The following is a 10,895-nucleotide window of genomic DNA, read 5'->3' as shown; positions in this document are numbered from 1 at the left end:
TGCATTATTGGCTTGTATTTTAGAAATTAGGTAATCTTGAGTCATTAATGTCTAATTTAATTGGATTGATAATCTAGAATTATTATTTGATCTTGTATTCACTAATGTTAACCTCTTACTAAGCTCAATTAGTAAAGTGGTTGTGATTTGTGGATTAAAATCAGTTATGCCTACTTGACCTTTTTCCGATGTTAGAGATAACATAATAGGATTATTCTTGATAATTATTGTGTTTAGATTAATGACAAGGATAGAAAACCTTAATTCTTATTCCTTGCTAATAAGAGTGTCGTTTTAGCATTTATATTCCTTTAGTTATTTACTTTACTTTTTTGCTATTTAAATTCTTATCAATTGCTATCTCACCCCTGATATTCTCATAACCGATAACACGCATACCTCACTGCAATTCCTTTGAGAGACAACCCGAGATCTAATACTCTTGGTGTTTTATTGGTTTGTATTTGTGACAAACAAAATTAAACTATGACTGATGGTCATTTGTCGGTTTGGACTATGCTTACAACGGAATTCTTTTATTGAGAAAATTCTAAACCAACGTTTGGCTTGTGTTATGAGACTTTATTGGTAGAGGATTGGGGGGAGTTGCTGCCTTGAAGATGTAGAGTCCTTCATGTAGCTCATCCTTCCCAACCATCTTCAATGTCTTGAATTATGAAATCAAGTGAGCTAAGAGTGATGTGAAGTGAGGTGTTTGATAGAAAGAAATAGACTAATAAAAAGTTGATGTTGAACTCAGGCACATAAAGAACATTAAGCAAGGTGATATTTGCACTGATAAGTATTAAGCCTATGAAATTTTCTTTAAATGTTGCATTATTTAAGAGAGAAACAGAGTAATTTTATGAAGAATGAATTGAATGAAATAGAGACAAGTCACATGCAATATGGATTGTGGCACTACTATTCAAAACCCAATCATGTTTAGATAACTTTGACCTTGTGAGTGAAGTATTTAGGATTATACCTGCTGGTGTGTTGACTTATGTTACTGCATTTGAGGGAATTTTTGGAATATTCTGATTATTGAGTAGGTGCATGAGCTGCTGCATCTGAGTTGTACTCAGTGTGAAAGCTGAATTTGAAGGTTGCTATTTTTGTTGCTTTAATTGGATCTCTAGCGATTGCATTGTGTGCTGATTTCTTTGCGGTGTAGCTTTGTGATCCTCTTCCTTTACTGTACCTTGGTGGAAATCCATGGATCTTGAAGCATTTATCCACTATTTATCCAAGAATGCCACAATGAGAACAAAGCGGGCGATCTTTCTTGGGAAAACCTCTACCTCTGTCATGTGGTGGAGGAGTGTTAGAGTTTCTTGCCAAGAAAGCAATAAGAGATGAGGAATAAGGTGCTCCAATTGCATAATGGTTCTCTTCTTGCACGACTAGGGACAAGACTTTGTTAATGGTCGGAAGAGGTTCCATTAACAAGATTTGACCACAGACTTGAGCATACAAATCGTCTAATCCCATTAGAAAATAATGAACATATTCAACATGGTAGAATTCTTGTAGAAGCCTCGCATCACCACAATTGCATTGAATTGGATGGTAAAAGTTCAATTCTTCCCAAAGGACCTTAATCTTTGTGAAATATTATGAAACAGACATAGTTCTTTGACGTAAATTCACCAATTCACATTTAATCTAAAAAATTCTTGGAACATGACCATGTTGGAATCGTTCTTTAAGGTCATTCCATAACTCCTCGGCGGAACCACTGAATAGAAGAGAAGTTGTTTTTTCTTTGGAAACTGAATTAAGGATCCAGGTACTTACGACATCATTCACACATTGCCAATTTTTAAATTACTCTGCATCAAGCTCAGGATCTGGACGAGGAACTGCACCAGTGATGAACCCTAATTTGCATTTGATATTAAGAGCTTTCTTCATGGCTCTGCTCCAAGAATTGTAATTTTTCTCTGTAAGTTGTTGCATTACTAGGATAAGTCCTTATTGATCTGCAGAGGAGAGAAAATACGAATCTATCATGATAAAAATAAAACTGTGATTTCCTGATTGATTAACCTCTCACACTCGATCTTGTGATAGGAGCTTTCTCCTTTTTTTTCTTGAGAGAACAAAAGGAGAAATAGCTTTCATCAACTCTATTGGATTAGTGAAAATGTGAGGAGCAGAAAAAGAGTAGAGAAAAGGAACGAAAAAGAAGAAAAGTACAAATGAATATGAGGGATTCATCGACGGGATGAGGAGTTGAATATGAAAGCTATCATCGCTTTGATACCATATTCAGTGGTTGGAATGAGCCAAAATTGATTGATTATTATTTCCACTTATTACACGGTATGGTGAGAATATATACATGAGGTGTGTGGGGTTATATATGGAAACTAACTAATTGTACTGGACTGAAAAACTAGTCCTAACTCATAAATATCTAATAGAGAGGGGGAGAGAGATAACCAAAGAGGGCTTAAAGAAGGCATGTTGTCATCATTGTCGCATGCTATTTTGGGTCTACATCACCCTATTCTAATATGTCTCTACATCCCCCTATTCTATTTTGTGCCCCTCTTGGTTGGAAAACACATTGGAGATTTTAAAATTACCAGTACCACTACTTTTGCCTTTGTTCTGGCCCAAATTCTTCTATCCTTCAATCTATTCTGTTTTTATTTTAACTCTGCCTCCAATAATCATTTTCTGTTTTTCTTTCATTTTGTTTTACTTCACTATGAGAGGCATTCGATTGGGTGCGAGAATGTTTGGATTTGTTGGTGGAGTGTTTTTTATTCGTTGATGATGTTTGAATATGAGATTGTTTTGCTTTGTTGCTGTTGTTGTTTTGCTTCATCGCTTCTTTGGAGAGTGTACAAAAATAACAGATCTATAAAAAAATGAGAGAAAGTGTGATTTTGTAAAAGGATATTTTTGTCCAAAATTTAGAGAAAGGACGACTTTAAAATCAAATTGAACCTTATGGACGAATTCGAATGCAAAAAAGCTTTGGGAACAAATTCGATTTTTAGATTAAATCATAAAGACTAAAATCGTACTTAACCTTTATTTTTATCAGCATTAGATTCAAGTTAAAAATTTACAAAAATAATTAATCGTTAAATAGTTATGTTCTGTTGATAAAAAAAACATTGTTATCAAACGCGGCTTGACCCAGCTGGTTCGACCGGAAACCCGGTCATTCGGCCGGGGTGAGCCACTCATTGAACCGGCTATCTAGTAAACCCGGTAGAACCCGGTGACCCAGCCAATTAATTTAACCTGGTCCGGGTCGTGTTAATTTTTTTTAATACTGAAGCAACATTGTTTCAGCCTTTCAGGTGCCCCCCTCCCCTTTGAATGAACCCTAAGTCACTAATGGCTAATCACTAATGTCACATGCTCCATAGCCCCTAATATGACTATAACGGTAGAACCCCCTAACCCCCAGCCAACTTCGTCTCTCTGCTCTCTCGAGCTCGGCACTCGATAGTCCCTCACCCTCACCCATCACTCCATAATCTCTCCCCTCACCTCGTTAGTCGTAACTCTTAGCCATTCACGGCCTCACCTCAATGCTCTCTCAGTCTCTCACCTCGGTCATTGTCACAATCCCGTGCCCATGCGTTCACTTCGTTAGTGGCAGGAGCAGACAGAACCAATCAAGCAGCTTCTACTCCATCGGGTGGTGGTTGTCGTCGTCTTCTTGTGTCGCGGTCTGGGAACCAGTCAACCAGGTGAGCTTCCTTCACTAGAAATCTAGAATTATTGTTGAATCTGGTGGTTGTTGCTGTTGTATTTGATTTTTAGAGTTGTTGAACACTTGAACCTGAGTATATTTTAGTTATTATTGTTATTAAATCTGGTGGTTATAAGGTTATTCCTATTGTATTTGGTATTTTAAAGTTATTGTTATTTAGTATTTCACTAGAATTGTTGAACCAAATTTTTTTGTTGCTGGATAGTGGATAACAGAGTTGAATACTTGAATTGTTAAATTTGTTGTTGATTATCATCAGTGAACTTTGGTGGTGGTTGTTATGTTGCTTAAAAACTGACTTAGGTAAATCTTTTGTTATTGAAATTCTGAAAATATTTTGTTTCTTTTGTTAGAATTTTAAAAGTGTCTTCATCTCAAACACCATCAGAAATACCACCAACTCAAGAACAAGCATCATCAGCAACATTTACCCCTAATCTTACCACTAAAAGAGTTTATAATAATAGGAAAAAAAAGAAAAGCTCAAGAAAATTATGCAGAAATTTATGGAGCATGTGATGAAGTTGAAAGAGAATTTGATAGAATGGAAGATCTTGAAGCACGACGACGACAACAACAACAAAACAAAACAACAACAACAACATTCAAGGACAAGGTTGCCACCACCTGCAACTAGGAAAGGAAAAAAAGCTACTGGAATAGAGACTTTTTTTTCCATCTTCAACAACACCTGGAGCCTAACCAACTATAAAAAGTGTATTGCAAAGTAAAGAAATTATGGAAAAATGTGACATTGCCATTGCAGGATTGACGATTGATGCTTGGTGGATGAAATTGTGATCATCAACAATGGCTCCAAAGACTTGGTGCACTCAAACATAAATGACACTTTGTCACAACTCCGCACAACTAACCAGCAAGTGTACTGGGTCTCCAAGTAATACCTTACGTGAGTAAGGGTCGATCCCACAGAGATTGTTGGTATGAAGCAAGCTATGGTCATCTTGTAAATCCCAGTCAGGCGGATTCAACTATGTTAAGAAATTATAGTATACGCGAAGGAATAAAATAGGATAGAGATACTTATGTAAATTAATGGTGGGAATTTCAGACAAGCGCATGGAGATGCTTGTGCCTTCTGAATGTCTGCTTTCCTACTGCTTTTATCCAATCTTTGTCACTCCTTTCTATGCAAGCTGTATGTAGGGCATCACCGTTGTCAATGGCTACATCACATCCTCTCAATGAAAATGGTACAAATGCTCTGTCACAGCACGGCTAATCATCTGTCGGTTCTTGATCATGTTGGAATAGAATCCCTTGATTCTTTTGCGTCTGTCACTAACGCCCAGCAATCGCGAGTTTGAAGCTTGTCACAGTCATTCAATTCCGAAATCTTACTCGAAATACCACAGACAAGGTTAGACTTTCTAGATTCCCATGAATGCCGCCATCAATTCTAGCTTATACCACGAAGATTCTGATTAAGGAATCCAAGAGTTATGCGCCCGATCTAAGGTAGAACGGAAGTGGTTGTCAGTCACGCGTTCATAGGTGAGAATGATGATGAGTGTCATGGATCATCACATTCATCATGTTGAAGTGCAACGAATATCTTAGAATAAGAATAAGTCAAATTGAATAGAAAATAGTAGTAATTGCATTGAAACTCGAGGTACAGCTGGTGCACGAAATTGCAATCACACTTTTGCAATCCCGCACAACTAACCAGCAAGTGTACTGGGTCGTCCAAGTAATACCTTGCATGAGCAAGGGTCGATCCCACAGAGATTGTCGGCTTGAAGCAAGCTATGGTTATCTTGTAAATCTTAGTCAGGATATCAGAAATTATCAGGATTGATTGTTAAAAGCAAAAGAACATGAAATGATTACTTGTTTTGCAGTAATGGAGAATAGGTTGAGGTTTGGAGATGCTCCATCTTCTGAATCTCTGCTTTCCTACTGTCTTCTTCTTCAAACACGCAAGTCTCCTTCCATGGCAAGCTGTATGTAGGGTTTCACCGTTGTCAATGGCTACCTCCCATCCTCTCAGTGAAAGCGATTGCATATGCTCTGTCACAGCATAGCGGAATTCATCTGTCGGTTCTCAATCAGGCCGGAATATAATCCAGTGATTCTTTTGCGTCTGTCACTAACGCCCCGCCTTCAGGAGTTTGAAGCCCGTCACAGTCATTCAATCATTGAATCCTACTCAGAATACCACAGACAAGGTTTAGACCTTCCGGATTCTCTTGAATGCCGCCATCAGTCTAGCTTATACCACGAAGATTCCGGTTAAAGAACCCAAGAGATAACTACTTAATCTAAGGTAGAACGGAGGTGGTTGTCAGGCACGCGTTCATAGTTGAGAATGATGATGATTGTCACGGATCATCACATTCATCCGGGTTAAGAACAAGTATTATCTTAGAATGGAAGCAAGCATGATTGAATGAGAAACAGTAATAATTGCATTAATCCATCAAGACACAGCAGAGCTCCTCACCCCCAACCATGGGGTTTAGAGACTCATGCCGTGGAAGATACACAAAGAAAACGTGTAAAGTGTCATGAGGTCATCAGGTACTGATACAATGTCAAAAGATCCTATTAATAGTAAACTAGTAGCCTAGGGTGTACAGAAATGAGTAAATGACGTAAAAATCCACTTCTGGGTCCACTTGGTGTGTGCTTGGGCTGAGCAATGAAGCATTTTCGTGTAGAGACCTTTTCTGGAGTTAAACGCCAGCTTTCATGCCAGTTTGGGCGTTTAACTCCAAATTTTATGCCAGTTCCGGCGTTTAACGCTGGAATTTCTGAGGCCGAATTGCTACGCCGGTTTGGGCCATCAAATCTTGGGCAAAGTATGGACTATCATATATTGCTGGAAAACCCAGGATGTCTAATTTCCAACGCCGTTGAGAGCGCGCCAATTGGGCTTCTGTAGCTCCAGAAAATCCACTTCGAGTGCAGGGAGGTCAGAATCCAACAGCATCTGCAGTCCTTTTTGGTCTCGGAATCAGATTTTTGCTCAGGACCCTCAATTTCAGCCAGAAAATACCTGAAATTACAGAAAAACACACAAACTCATAGTAAAGTCCAGAAAAGTGAATTTTAGCTAAAAACTAATAAAAGTATACTAAAAACTAACTAAATTATACTAAAAACATACTAAAAACAATGCCAAAAAGCATACAAATTATCCGCTCATCACAACACCAAACTTAAATAGTTGCTTGTCCCCAAGCAACTGAAAATCAAAATAGGATAAAAAGAAGAGAATATACTATAGACTCCAAAATATCAAGGAAACATAGCTCCAATTAGATGAGCGGGACTAGTAGCTTTTTGCCTCCGAACAGTTTTGGCATCTCACTCTATCCCTTGAAGTTCAGAATGATTGGCATCTATAAGAACTCAGAACTCAGATAGTGTTATTGATTCTCTTAGTTGAGCATAATGATTCTTGAACATAGCTAGTGTATGAGTCTTGGCTGTGGCCCAAAGCACTCTGTCTTCCAGTATTACCACCGGATACATACATGCCACAGACACATAATTGGGTGAACCCTTTTAGATTGTGACTCAGCTTTGCTAAAGTCCCCAATTAGAGGTGTCCAGGGTTCTTAAGCACACTCTTGTTGCCTTGGATCACAACTTTATTTCTTTCTCTTTTTTTTCGAAAATATTTTTTTTTCACTGCTTTTTCTTGCTTCAAGAATCAATCTGATGATTTTTTCAGATCCTCAATAACAGTTCTCTTTTTCCTCATTCTTTCAAGAGCCAACAATTTTTTAACATTCTCAAAACAACAAATTCAAGAGACTATGCACTGTTCAAGCATTCATTCAGAAAGCAAAAAGTATTGTCACCACATCAAACTAATTCAACTAGTTTCAATGATAAATTTCGAAATCCTGTACTTCTTGTTCTTTTGTGATTAAAGCATTTTTCATTTAAGAGAGGTGATGGATTCATAGGACATTCATATCTTTAAGGCATAAAATTTCAATTTTATTAATTATGAATTAAAACAAGACTCAAAAATAGATATAAACTGAGACTAGAAAAACGAAAAATAAAAACAAAACAAAGGAAAAAAAACGCAAACATAGGCTCCTAATGATAGAGGTTTTCACAGAGTTAGGACTCAACAACCTTGATTTTGAGAAGTGGATGCTCCCTCAGCTTGAGAGGAGAACTTTTGGCGTTTCAATTCTTGGAGTTCACGCCCCTGCTTCTCTTATTCCTTCAGCAATTTGCAGAGCATGCAGTTCTGATTCTGCTGTTCTTCCTTCAGTTGCTCCATAGTCTCTTGCAGCTTGGAGATAGATGCTTCTAGGCTGGTCCAGTAGTCAATTCTTGGGAATTCAGGGAGGAATTCCTGCGCCCTCCTCTTGATAGAGTTGTCTTGCACTTGTCCTTCCATTGACTTCTTGGTGATTGGGTGTTCAATGGGTATGAACTCATCTACTCCCATCTTCACCCCAGCCTCTTTACAGAGCAAGGAGATCAAGCTTGGGTAAGCCAATTTGGCTTCAGTGGAATTCTTATTTGCAATTGTGTAGATCTCACAAGCAATCACATGATGGACCTCCACTTCTTTTCCAAGCATAATGCAATGAATCATCACTGCTCTCTTGATGGTGACCTCAGAACGGTTGCTAGTGGGCAATATGGAACGCCCAATAAAGTCTAGCCACCCTCTTGCAATTGGCTTGAGGTCTCCCCTCTTGAGTTGGTTTGGGACACCCTTTGAATTGGTTATCCACTTAGTCCCAGGGAGGCATATGTCCTCTAGAACTTGATCCAACCCTTTATCTACTCTCACCATCCTCCTATTAAAGGAATCAGGATCATCTTGCAGTTGAGGTAGTTTGAAGATTTCTCTTATTTTGTCCAGATGGAAGTACATAACTTTCCCTCTGACCATGGTTCTGTAGGTATGGTAGGCAGTTCCAGTCATTCTCTGCTTATCTGTTAGCCACAAATTAGAGTAGAATTCCTGAACCATGTTCCTTCCAACCTTTATTTCAGGATTGGTTAGAACTTCCCATCCTCTATTTCGAATTTGCTCTTGGATCCCCGGATATTCATCTTCTTTCAGATCAAATTTGACTTCCGGGATCACTGACCTCAGACCCATTATTTTGTGATAATGGTCTTCATGTTCTTTGGTTAAGAACTTCTCTTGATTCCAAAGATTCTTTGGATTAGTCTCTTTCTTTCCTCTTAAATTGGTTTGTTTTCCTTTAGGAGCCATGATCTTGATGAATCTTGGCTTAGTGATCACGGAAAAGCACACCAAACTTAGAGGTTTGCTTGTCCTCAAGCAAAAAGAAAAGAAAGAAGAGAAGAGAGAGAGAGAGGAAGAGGAAATTCGAATGGTGTGGTGGAAAGAGGAAGCCAAACACGAATTTATAAGGTGAGGGGGAGAGTTTTTTCGAAAAAAAGAGAGATTTGAAAGGAGATTTGAGAAGATATGGAAAGAAATTGAGAAAAGGGTGAGTTTTTGAAGAAGATTTGGGATTAATTTGAAATAGATTTGAAGAATGGTTTTGATTTGTGAAGATTTGAAAGTGAATGATGAAAGGTTGAAGTGCATTTATGTAGAAGAGTATGGGTAAAAAGAGGAAAGTGTGAAAAAATTTGAGTTGAAAACAAAAATGTGGTCCCCCCACCTTTCTGGCGTTAAACGCCCAGAATGGCACCCATTCTGGCGTTTAACGCCCAATTGCTACCCCTTTTGGGCGTTTAACGCCCAGCCAGGTGCCCTGGCTGGCGTTAAACGCCAGAAAGCCTTTATCACTGGGCGTTTTTCTGAACGCCCAGGATGCTGCACACCTGGCGTTAAACGCCCAGAATGGTGCCCATTCTGGCGTTTAACGCCCAAAATGGCACCATTCCTGGCGTTAAACGCCCAGAATGGTACCCATTCTGGCGTTTAACGCCCAAAATGCCCCTTACTGGCGTTTTTTCGCCAGTAAGCTCATTTTCTCTGCTTTTTGAGCTGAATCCTTCTGTAACTCTGTGAATTCCTTCATTTTTGATATTTGCCTCTGTAAGAACTAATCATATAACCTCCTAATGACTGGGTTGCCTCCCAGCAAGCGCTTCTTTACTGTCTTTAGCTGGACTTTCACTGAGAATCACTCAAGTCTCAGTTTTGAGCATTCCTGCTCAAAGTTGCCTTCAACTTGATTCTCTGTCCATTAACAATGAACTTTTTGTCAGAATCGATATCCTGAAGCTCAACATATCCATATGGTGACACTCCTGTAATCACATACGGACCCCTCCAACGGGATTTGAGTTTTCCTGGAAACAGTCTGAGCCTAGAGTTGAAGAGCAGAACTTTTTGTCCTGGCTCAAAGACTCTGGTTGACAACTTCTTGTCATGCCATTTCTTTGCCTTTTCCTTATAAATTTTTGCATTTTCAAAGGCATTGAGTCTGAACTCCTCTAGCTCATTTAACTGGAGCAGTCTTTTTTCACCAGCTAACTGTGCATCCATGTTTAGGAATCTGGTTGCCCAGTAGGCTTTATGTTCCAGTTCCACAGGCAAATGACAGGCCTTCCCATACACCAGTTGGTATGGGGAGGTTCCTATAGGAGTCTTGAATGCTGTTCTGTATGCCCACAGAGCATCATCCAAGCTCTTTGCCCAATCCTTTCTTCGGGCTATCACAGTCCGTTCTAGGATTCTTTTTAGTTCTCTGTTAGAGACTTCAGCTTGCCCATTTGTCTGTGGATGATACGGAGTTGCCACTTTGTGGCTAATTCCATATCTAACCATAGCAAGGTGTAGCTGTTTATTGCAGAAATGAGTGCCCCCGTCACTGATTAGCACTCTGGGAACGCCAAACCTGCTGAAAATGTTTTTCTGGAGGAACTTCAGTACGGTCTTTGTATCATTAGTGGGTGTAGCAATTGCTTCTACCCACTTAGATACATAGTCCACTGCCACCAGAATGTAAGTGTTTGAGTATGATGGTGGGAATGGCCCCATGAAGTCAATTCCCCATACATCAAACAATTCTATCTCTAATATCCCTTGTTGAGGCATGGCATATCCATGAGGCAGGTTACCAGCTCTTTGGCAACTGTCACAGTTACGCACACTCTCGGGAATCTTTATAGAGAGTAGGCCAGTAGAAGCCACATTGGAGGACTTTAGTGGCTGTTCGCTCAC

Source organism: Arachis hypogaea, chromosome 9 (assembly GCF_003086295.3).
Source record: "Arachis hypogaea cultivar Tifrunner chromosome 9, arahy.Tifrunner.gnm2.J5K5, whole genome shotgun sequence".
Lineage (NCBI taxonomy): Eukaryota > Viridiplantae > Streptophyta > Magnoliopsida > Fabales > Fabaceae > Arachis > Arachis hypogaea.
Note: the sequence above shows the minus strand (reverse complement) of the source record.